The sequence below is a fragment of the Myotis davidii genome, unplaced genomic scaffold (assembly GCF_000327345.1).
Source record: "Myotis davidii unplaced genomic scaffold, ASM32734v1 scaffold156, whole genome shotgun sequence".
Lineage (NCBI taxonomy): Eukaryota > Metazoa > Chordata > Mammalia > Chiroptera > Vespertilionidae > Myotis > Myotis davidii.
In genome coordinates, this window is record NW_006288633.1 from 642,361 (window position 1) to 654,345 (window position 11,985).

Consider the following 11,985-nt stretch of genomic DNA (forward strand, 5'->3'; position numbering starts at 1 on the left):
CCTGCACCCTGTCATGCTGATCCCTGTGCCGGGAGGCCTCTCGGCTCCACTGATCCCGGTGCTGGGAGGCAAATTACCCTTTTACTACATAGGACAGAGGCCTGGTGCATGGGTGGGGCTGCCTGGTTTGCCTGAAGGGGGAGCCAGGATAGGGGGGGGGGTCCCCACTGGGGTGCCGGGCCAGCCTGGGTGAGAGGCTAATGGCCGTTTTAAGCTGGCCACGTACCCCTGGCGACCCAAGCTCCCAGCCTCTCCTTTTTTTCTTTCTTTTTTTTTTTTTTCCTGGGATTTATTTTCTATAATTGAAACTTTGTAGCCTTGAGCGGAGCCCAAGGCCAGCCAGGACAGGTGGGAAGCTTGGTTTTTTTCCATCACCGGGTGCAACCCAAGCCTCCTGCTTGATCCAGCTCTGTAGCCCTGCCATCTTAGTTGGGTTAATTTTCATGTTTCTCTTTTATTATATAGGATTATTATTATTTAAATAAATATTTATTGTTGAAAGTATTACATATGTCCCCTTCTTTCCCCCATTTCCCTCTCTCACCCCCTCCCCACCTCACTCTTAACTTTTAAATCATCTATCTTAAGGAGGAGGTACTATAGGTGAAGAAGAGTTGGCATAAGTTATAGGACAGGTGATTTTTTGTAGTTTAAGGAATGAGCACAGTCTGAACACTGATGCTTGAATTGTACAATAAGCAAACCATAGAATCTTTTCATTATAGGCATCATTTCGACATATTCCTTAAAATATTGCCCCACTGATGCAATATTTTGAAATGTATGAAAAGGAATTATTTTTTTTCAAATGTGTTCAGGTACAGCAAAAATCTTGGGTACCTTGATTCCTGTCTGTTAACATCAAATAATTGTATCTATATTGTATTTCACTTTTGTAGATTTTCTCATAGGGAGGATGCTGTGATACAATCTGCTCTGTCTTGACCAGAACTGGAATTTCTCATTCGAAGTTTTTACTTTGTGCTTTAAACAGAGTGGAAGTAGCAGGTAGGGCATGTAGAAGAAGAGCGTGAGAGAATGCAGGTGATGACTATTTGGTTAATATAGAACATGGGCCAGCAAACTGCGACCCAGAGGCCATTTCCAATAACTCGGCTTTATTGCAACACAATCATACCCATTTATTTACCTACTGTCTATGGCTGTTTTCAAACAGACTGCCAGAGTTGAGTAGTCCCTATAGAGAAGGTATGGTCTGCTAAGCCTAAACTATTTATCTGGTCCTTTATAGAAAAATTTTTTCAATCCCTCACATGGAGGAGCAAGGCCAATGGACACCTGTCTTCAAATGGTCTGTTTATAGCAAAGAACTAATTCTAGAGTGATACACACTTGTTTAAAGAATACTCCTCTTGCTCCAAATATGTTATTGGAATATTTAACCTTTCTTTGGAATTACCTTTAGAGTCACATAGGAAAACTGGTTGTATTATTTATAGTCATTTATTTCATTTTATTTTACATTGTTTTAAAATCAAAACTTTTAGCCTGGTTGCCTTCCTTATTTTTCCTCTCACATATATTCAATTGAATTTTAGTTGTTTTAAAACTACATATACATTTAAGGACAAAATTTTGTCAACTTTAAGAATATTCAAATGATATTGTTTTAGGGGGATGATGGGTAAAAATAAGATAATCTTTAAGTTGATAAATAAACATTCTTCCTCCCATTTATGGGTCTTTATGAAAAATGAAATCAAATCAATGCTTTAACCATTATCTCTCAACTAGAGGCCCAGTGCATGAAAATTCATACACTTGTGGTGGGGAGGGGGGTACCTCAGCCCAGGCTGCACCCTCTGACAGTCTGGGAGCCCTCAGGGGATGTCTGACTGATGGCTTAGGCCCGCTTCCCATGGGGAGCAGGCATAAGCCATAGTCTGGCCTCCTTTTGCGGGAGGCTACCGGGCGGGCAATCAGGGGATGACACTGGCCAATCGGATCACCATCCCCTCCCTCTGCCTATTGGCAGGTGCCTTGACTGGCCTGGAGTCGCCTGCTCACTGCCCCCTCCTCCGCCGCTGATTGGTCGTCCCACTGATTGATCATTCTGCCATTCAGTCAATTTGCATATTAGGCTTTTATTATATAGGATAGTACAATCTCAGTACTGTGAAAACTGATTTTTCCCACAATTTTTATGCACCAGGCAATTTCTTTGAAATAGTTTTATCTCCTGTTAGCAAAAACTTACTGTTTTATCAGTCTAGTATTTTTATCTCCCAATCCCACTCCCTGGAATAGCATCTCTCTTTTTTTTCAAGAGTTTCTTTTCCCTTGTTTTAACCATATAGTTTCAGTAAGAGCTGCCTTGTTCTTACATGACCTTGCCCCCCAGACAACAGTAGTGGGTGGGGGAGATGAGGGAATGTGGCACACCTCAACCTGTCCAATGATAATATTTTCTGAGCATGGCTAATTCATCCAAAGTTGGGCACCTGAGGAAGTGTCTCTCTGATGGTCAAGTTAGGTGCTGTGAGGACTGAGTGCTGCCTGTGTGCCACCCTGTGGATCTCCCTGGTTGTCAGTGAGGAGGACAAAGTTGGTGTGCAGAGAAAAATCGATGATGGAGATAGGGAATCCTGGCAGTGTTTAAGTTCCTGGTCCCATTTTTTGAGGCCCCCTTGTACCCTTACTTCTGTGATTTGGTCATTGAACTATACCTTGGAGTCCTGGAGACAATAATTACTTCTTTGTCATATTAAAAAGTTTGAATTTGGTTTCTGTTACTTGTACTCAAAAGAGTTCAGAACGATTTGTGCTTGCATAAAACACCAAGATATTTTGCCTCTTTAAAAATGGCATGTGTCATTCTATCACATTCATATTCACATTCTGTTGAATGCGACAGGAAGAGGTGCAGGATGTCAGACAAAATCATGGAAGTCGCAGTGACATGACAAGTTTCCATATTAGAAGTAATTTCTGAGTAAAAGAAGAGAGAGAATTGAGAGTAGACATTGAAGAGCCATGGAGCTGGGTGGTGGACACAGTGACTAAGAAAAAGGCTGAGAGAAAGACGGGTTACCCTGGGAAAGAGAGAGAGTTCTGCTCCTCAAAATATATACCTCTCTCTAGGGAGTTCAACACATGTTCATTTAAAGTTTTTTATTATGTGTATCAAATAATAAATTTGATACATATGGCAAAAAATAATGCAAGTATGTCAGTTTCCCCAAAATTCTCTCCTTTCCCTAAATCCCATTATCAAAAGTCAATCTTATTTAACTGTTTACCCTTCCTTTTGATGCATCCTTTCACCAAAAGACTCAAGAATGCATTTCTGCTTTTGTTTCAGAATGCCTTCACTTTAGACAATATTTATTAGCTCTTTGAAATGACAGATGAGGATCTGGCTCACTTATATCACTTCTCCCCTCTATCTAGATGAGACTTATATAATTTTTAGTTTGTACATTATCTTTGTACATATAAATAATATCCTTAAACATTTTTCTTGCTTCATCAATTTCCTCTATTATCTCTTGACTACCAACTTTTTAAGAAGAAAATATTAGTATTCCTATTCATTCCTTTTGTTCTCTTTCTCCTTTCACCTAACAGTTCCTGTCAGCATCACTTTCATTTTTACATTATTAAGACTGTTAAAAACATATTCTGCCTTATAGTCACAATGAAGTACTCCATTCTTTGTCTTTGAAATGAATAGAAAAGTTGAAAAGCAATGAACAATATTTGCATGAATATGGCTATTGTTAATGTTGGTCCAATTAGGGTGTTAAATTTCCTTCTCTAGAGTACCATGTAGTTAAAAGAAGTATTTGGGCCACAAGACTAAAACTCTTCTTTGTATTAATTACAATGAAAAGTTTTTCCTAGAGTACCATCAACTGCTTCTTGCTTTAATTGATTTCATATTTGAACGATTAATAGTTGGTTCATATCCTGAATTTAAAAATTACATTTTTTTAATTTATTTGATTTCCCTCCCCCTCCTCACTTAAATTAGACTTTTTCTTCTATCAAACGCCCTTCTTTCCCCACAATAGTTTGTAGTTTTCTGTCCTATTTCAAGCTGGATTAGTGAATGTGCAGTCATCATCCCAAGACTTCTTTTGACTCTTCTCCTTGACTGGACCTGCGCTTTCTAGATCTCTCTCTCTCTCTCTCTCTCTCTCTCTCTCTCTCTCTCTCCCTTGTATATTTCTTCATTTTTTTTTCTGGGCCATATCCTTAGGAACTTGCTTTAAAGAGTGCATATGTGAGAGGTAGAATTTCTGAATGTTTAATATAGGGAAGTGTCTTAATTTTTTATTTTCAAATTTAATAATACTGTAGATTAGTTGAGTATAGAATTTAAAGTTGAAAGGATTTTCCCTCAGAATTTTTTTTCTTGTATCCATTCATTGAATCTTTTTAATCTGAAGATATTTTTTCTTCAATGCTAGAAAACTCTCATATTTCTTGGATTTTTCCCATTTACCACCCCTCCTCCCCCATTGTCTCTTCCTGGGGAAGAGGAATGGAAAAAATACAATTAAATCAATTAATAAATTAATTAATAAAATCAATTAATACATTGTTGAATGCTTTACTCATAAGTTTGTTGTCTATGCCACTTTCAGCCCACTTCTTATGTCTCTTCTGCCATATCTTCTGACTCTTAAGTACAGGACTTTGATAGCATTTTGTTAGAAAAATTGGCTTCCAGCCCTACCAGTTTGGCTCAGTGGATAGAGTGTCAGAGTTTTGCCTTATAATTTTTAAGGCTGAAGCTTTCTCTGTTTTACCCATTGCTCTTTTCCCTTATTCCAGGAATTAAAATATCTCACTCACTGATACCTACACAACCCTGTCTGTCTTCTACTACATATTTATTACATATTTACTCCTTTTATATACTTTTTATGCTTTAATTTATTGAAATCTTGAGAGGGATAGGAGGCAAATTGCCTGGTCTGCCATCTTGAACCCAAATTAAACAACTGTGTATTTATCTAGAATGTGATTAAAACTAAAAGAAGCTGTACAAATGACCTGAAAGAAGTTCAGAATAATTTACATTAATAACAAGGTAACACATTCAGTTTATGATTTTGACAAGAATGTCAAGTTAACTTTCATTTCAATAAAGGTTTTAATTCATATTTCATAAAACCATAGGAATACTACATACTGGAATTTTGTATCAGCCATATCAAAACAGCAGAATATTTTAACATATTAATTCCTATAAGACATTGTTTTAAACTTGGGATACAAAATGATGTATATAGCATTTGACTCTCAAGATACTTATTAACTTGTGAACATGTATGCAGTAATAAGGATGTACTTTTTAAAGAAATGTTCATAGCCTACATAAGAAATATATGCATGCTTCCTATTGTTGAAGACTTAAGATAAGCAAAGAGGAGAGGCTTAATGTAGTATTTGTAAAGCTGCAATGTAAATTGCTAGAATTATTTTATAAGGAAGGGCAAAAGGGTGAGCAAAAGCACAGTCACAGGAAAGCTCAGATTATTTCTGGACAGTTTGGTTGGGGTGAGTACTGGCATAGATTAAGAGCTGGGGTTGGGAAGTTATCCATACTTATTTGATCACCCAAATAAGGTGATGGGTAGAGATGTTGGGAACAAAAACATCAGTTCTTTTTTAAGGAATAGAAATGTCAACTGTCAAGTTATGTTAAAAATCATGTGCTGGATTTTGAACTGGACCAGTATTGAACATTTTAATTTCTTAAATGTAATTCCAGGAGGTAGAGAAGCCAAGTTGTCTTGCAAACTGATGGATGTTTATGATCCTAAGACTTTATGGTAATCTTTTAGTTGGTTGTTGTCTAAGTCAGTTCAAGTTGCTATTTAAAAAATGTATCATATACTGGGTGTCTTAAACAATAAGCATTTATTTCTCACAGTTCTGGAGGTTGAGAAGTTCAAGTTCAATGCTCTGGCAGGTTAGCTGTCTGGTTCATATATGGCTGTCTCCTCACTGCATCCTCCCATGACAGAAAGGACAAGAAAGCTCTCTGGGGTCTCTTTCAGAAAGACACCAATCCCATTCATGAGGGCTCTGTCCTCAAGACCTAATCACCTCCCAAAGCTCCCTACCTGCAAGTATCACCACAATGAGGAGTAGGTTTCAACATCTGAATATGGGGCACAAGACTATTCAGTCTATAGCAGTGCTTACTGGGCAATTTTAAATTCAACTTTGGTTTTCTCTTCTGTAAAATTGGCTAGCATTATCGATGTGCCTCACAAAGACATTATGATACATTTATAGTTTGATGGAGGAAAATGTGTAGGTGACCAGATTAGTGTTTTGATAAAATTATAATGGATTCTGACTACTCTATTATGGATTATCAAGATAACTTTTTCTTTCATTTGTTTTGTATGCAGAGAGTATTTGCAGAGTCATAATATAACATTTAAAAAAAGACGGGTAATGTTTATATTTTCATGTAGGTTGAACTTAGCAATCAAAGGTTAAGCTTTCTTAAGCAGCACAAAGAAAATAAGTTTACTTAAGTATCGGATCATGTTACCACCTTCTTGGAGTGTGCATTCATTTTGTATCATTCTCTTCTGCCTACAAAGGCTGGCTATGTAGTATGCACTGAAATGTGAATATTTTCATAGTGTTCTGAGTAGTTAAATGAAGATTTCCCTGAAGACTGTATTTTTTGAAAATGGGGCATATTTTGCTCCTTTTGGTGGAGATGGGTAAGAAAGTTATTCTTTAAGATCTATATTTTCTTTTTTAAAAAATGTTTTTATTGAATTTTTATAGAGAGAGGAAGGGAGAAGAAGATAGAGTAACATCTATCGGCTGCTTCCCAGCTCCCCCACAGTCCACACCAAGGATCAAGCCTACAAACCAGGCATTACCCTGACCTGGAATTAAACCTGAGACCTTTTGGTGCATGGGACGACACTCAACCAATGAGGCACATGGTTCAAAGCCAGATCCATATTCTTTCCATTTATTAAACAACAAAGAAAAGTTTACCTGCATTTAATTTAACTAGTCAAATTTAATTCCTAAATTCCTCAGTCTCTAAAACTTTTCTGCATTTTGCAAACTATTCACTAACTCTTCTCTCTTTTAGTGTTGTCATGGAAGTGAGGAATCTCAAGAGGGCAAATTTAAATGATTTGATAAAGAAGGCTTGACATATCTGGATTTTCATACTATTTCTTTCCATTTGACGTCAGGAATAAGTTTTATGAGAGGTATGGAGCAGGGTTTTGATGTTCAAGTTCTATTGCCCACTTCTAATCTGCTCTGATGACATGTGAGCTATGACATGATAGCAGTAGCCAAAAGGAAAGTCAAATACAGTTTTTATTAATAGCTAGAATGTGCTCATGACATCCAAGTTTAGGACTCTATAGCATCTATACTAGTATGTATAAAAGCCCAGTGACCATTACGGCAGAACGACTGGAACAACCAGAATGACCAGTTGCTATGACACTCACTGACCACAAGGCGGCAGGCGTTCAACACAGGAGCTGCCCCTTGGTGATCAGTGGACTCCCACAGTGGGAGCGCCGCTCAGCCAGAAGCTGGCTCATGGCTGGTGACTGCAGAAGCGGTGGCAGGAGCTTCTCCCACCCCTGCGACGGTGCTGAGGAGCAGTGAGCCAAATGGTAAGGAGCAAGCAGGCACGTGGTAAGGAGCGAGCAGGTGGAGCGAAGGTTCCCGGATTGCGAGAAGGTGCAGGCTGGGATGAGGAAACTTCTCTCCCCCCCCCGCCCCCCGCCATACACAAATTTTGTGCATCAGACCTCTAGTCTAGAATGTTAGGAATGGAGATCAGATTGTGTTCCTGAGGAAGCAACCTCTGAGTCAAAGTTTAGTTTACAATGAGTGCTCAGGGATCTATTCCTGCCAAAGGGGAGACAAGGAAGCAGGTGTAGGCAGAGGAGGAAGCTAAGCTGTGATGCAGGTCAATCATAGCCTAGGATGACTCTGAGGGTTCTGGAGCTAGAATGGGCCTTTGGAGTTTTCCTGAGTTGGGCTGAGATGCCAGGCTTTTATGTTCCTGTATCAATTAAGCTCTTGGGTATGGGCTGCCCTGGGAAGATAAGTGATCTTGGGGAGAGGGGGAGGCTCTCTATGACTAAATCCCAAGAGGAAGAGCCATTAAAGGCCAGAAGTTGGTGTAACAAGTTCATCCTTGAAGGAGGATCTGGGCTGGGCATTGTAATGTCTGCTATACCAACCAAACACTCTTACCAACAGTCCACATGGACAAAACCACTTCGAGGTCATACTTACAACCTGGAAGTCACATGCAGAGACATCCTATTGCCTGAGTACAGGAAGAGGAAAAGAGAAGGGATTGAACCTAGATCTATCTTTAAATCACCATAAGCATGGCAACTAGTGAAATGTGGCTAATCTGTACTCCGTATTATGAACAATGTGATTAGTCACTCTTGTATGCTGGATAGGAGCTTTTAGGAAGTGAACAGATTGGCCAAAAGTGTTGAGCCCTAACCTTCTTCCATGAAGTGAGGCAATAAAATGAATAGAGAAGAATATATCCTACCTAAGAATCCCTTGTGCCCAATTACCATTAAATCCCACTTTATATATTCTTTCCATTTGCATGTCCATATTTAAACAGAAAATCAATTATTTTAAAACTTAAAATGAATTTTATAAACAAATAGTTTATGGTCATTCCCAAATATAGCATTTCAGAGAATGACAGTGTCTTAATAGCTGGCATCCAAATTTAGTAAATTTAAGTGGAGATTACAATGGAATTCTTGGCTGAGGCTTACTGTAGTATTTGTTATTTTCTCTTATTTGTGTGTGTGTGTGTGTGTGTGTTCAACTTTTAGACCTTCTACTTATTGAATACTTCAACTCTGGAGCTATAAAAATATGACACCTCAGTTTTGGGGAAATGAATGTAAGCAGCAGAAATTGAGGCCATTTCTTTCTTTTTGGAGTTAGCAATTGCCCTTTGTTGCAGAGATTATTAAGTTTCCATTTAAGTAGGTTCTGCAATAATAAAAAAAGATATTGAAAGAATTTTAAAGCTGTCTTTATATGCACCCAGCCAAATATAGCCTTCAAATGGCTCCCCCTTGGGAGGTGGGCTTCACTGTCTTCAGGCAGAACTGCCTATTGAGTGTCCTTAAGAGTTATTGTGTAAAAAGCAAAGGACTTTAAAAAAATAATGCGCTGGAGTTCTGATATTTATCTGCACTGGTATATGTAATCACAAAGTACTTAAAAGGTACTTTGATTCTCAGCAACTATTAATGATATAATGAAATATTATTATAACATATGTGTATTATCTATCTATCATCTATTTGTCTACCTATGTATCTATAAATGCCTGCACACATCAATTTTATAATTGTTTCAGAGCTTTGACTTGGTCTGGTTGTCCTTTTCTGTCATGTTTCAAATGCTGAATCTTAAATAACGAGTTTGAGAATAACAAACCGAGCTTGTCATTAGTAGATTAGTTGCTGCTACAAAGCCTTGTGTTCAGGATGAGTTCTTTTTTACTTGCTTGAAAAGTGTTTCTCTTGGAGAGCAATTACATCTGATTGACATGTTTTCATGTGCCTGCAGCCCTGGTGCATTTTTTTTTTGGCACACTAAACACGTCTAGATCAAGGACTGTTATTTTATATTTTTTGCTCTTGTTGTTGTTTTCTGCTATTAACTAAAATCAGGATACCAGAGAGAAAACTTAGACACCTTGTAAGGTACAACTTAAAACAAATGATAAAATATGTATAAAGAGATGTGCATTTTGTTGTGGGGGGTCACTGGACTACAGCTGAGCGAGAATTGCTAAAAGTCAATTGAAAGACAAATGCATACATAGTTGGGCATGTTAATGTTAGAAGCAATTTGTGTTTTCTGTATAAATGTGGGTAATACCTTATTTTTCTTAAAGATATCTATAATGTGGTGTTAGTAGAAAATTTGAAGGGGCTGAAAACTTATGTTCTTGTCTCAGATTTGTTGCTTTGCTGTGTAATTTTGAAAAATGCACTTAGCTCTTCTGGATTTTTTTTTAAATATGTAAGGAGAATAGAGGAACTAGATGATTTCTATGGATTCTTCAAACTTTAACATTCTATGACTATATGTAGTATTAGTCATTTCTCTCACATGACCTCCTAATATAGATAAGTAGAGAAACAAATGAATAGTTCCTTGTTAATATCTCCAAGTTAACAACTTTTACACCACTCTGGCTAACAAAAGGAGCTAATATCCCAACTATGTGTATATTTTCTCCCCTTTTCAGACAAAAGTATCTTGGGGAAAGGGACAATGTCTAATGTATGATTTTAATGACCACTCTTCATCTTCCTACAATATTGACTCTCAAAAACATTTTATAAATGAAAGATTGAATGATGTCTGCTATGAAATGATGATCACTTCTAACAATAAGCTAATTCCTATCTTTGAATGATTATGTTTCAGAATACTTGGATTTTTGTGTTGCTCTGGGTGATTCTAGTATTTAGTATGAGATAGCTCATGGCATGTTAATTTAAGTTAATTTTTAAATGGTGAGCTGTAAATAAAAAGACTTTAGTCTAAGGGAAGAACCCATTTACTGTCTTTCTTATTGTTTGATTAGATCCTCTGACTTCTGTCTTATGCTCATCTATACTAACAATAGCCTACGTGGCATCATGCCCTCATGTCATCACAAGATGGCCATCAGAAGATGGCTGTCACAAGATGGCCATCACAAGATGGCTGCATGCACAGTGGAGGTGGGCCCAGTAGCTGCTCCGTGCAGTGAGGCCTGGGGGTCCCATGGCTCTGCATAGCAAGGAGGAGGCTGGTCCCAGCATCTCTGCCACCTTGCGTGGGGGAGGCAGGTCTTGGTGGAGGAGGTGGGTCATGGCAGGGGGGGCAGTTGTGGGCCATCAGGCTGGCAGGGGAGGGAAGTTGGAGGTGAGCAGTCTGGCAGGGGAGGGCAGTTGGGGGCAATCAGGCCAACAGGGGAGCAGTTAGGCATCAATCAGGCCGGCAGGGGAGTGGTTATGGGACGATCAGGCTGGCAGGCAGAAGCAGTTAGGGGCAATCAGGCAGACAGGCAGGTGAGTGGTTAGGAGCCAGCAGTCCTGGATTGTGAGAGGGATGTCTGGGAGCTCATAGCCAGAACAACACTGAATGCAATTTTAAATTCTGCATTCTCACTTTGTATCTTGAACATGAACACTCTTTTATTCCTAACCTAAATATAGACCTTAGCCATGGTGACCATCTTTTGTGCCTTGATAGCAGAAGAAATGATTTTGCAGTTGCTTTAAGAGAACATGACAAATATACTTGTGTATTGAGTGTAGTTACTACACAGAACTCCAGATGTCAAAATGGATTTTGTGTTATGTTTCTATGCTAATATGTCTCTGCAGGGTTAATTTAAGAACACTGACTTCTTTCTCTGTTGCTCAAATGAACTGTAAGAGTGATTAGCAGATATCTGGATTGATTAATGTTTCAGTGTTTTTATCACTTTTTTAGGGAAAGCAGAATATAGCAATGAAGCAGAGTACTGGAAAATTGTGATGAAGAGTTGTGACTTCTAAATTCCTTTAAAAAATTTACCCTCTTTTGAGTTTTCTTTCCACAGTAAGTTTAAGATTTCATAGTAATGGTGGCCTTTTATAATAAGACTAGAGGTCTGGTGCATGAAATTCTTGCATGGGTAGGGTCCCTAGGCCTGCCTGGCAATCAGGGCCGATCATGTTCCCCTCCTCCTGCCTCCCTGCCTCCCTGCCTCCCTGCCTCCCTGCCTCCCTGCCTCCCTGCCTCCTACTTCCCTTGCTCCCTCAGTGCCCTGCTACTGCCGCTGATCACCCACCACGTTCTGTGCTGCCCCCTGATGATCAGTGCACATCATAGTGAGAGATCGAACTCCCAGTCTCCCGGTCGAACTCCTGAGGGGACATTTTGCATTTTAGCCTTTTATATATATACTAGAGG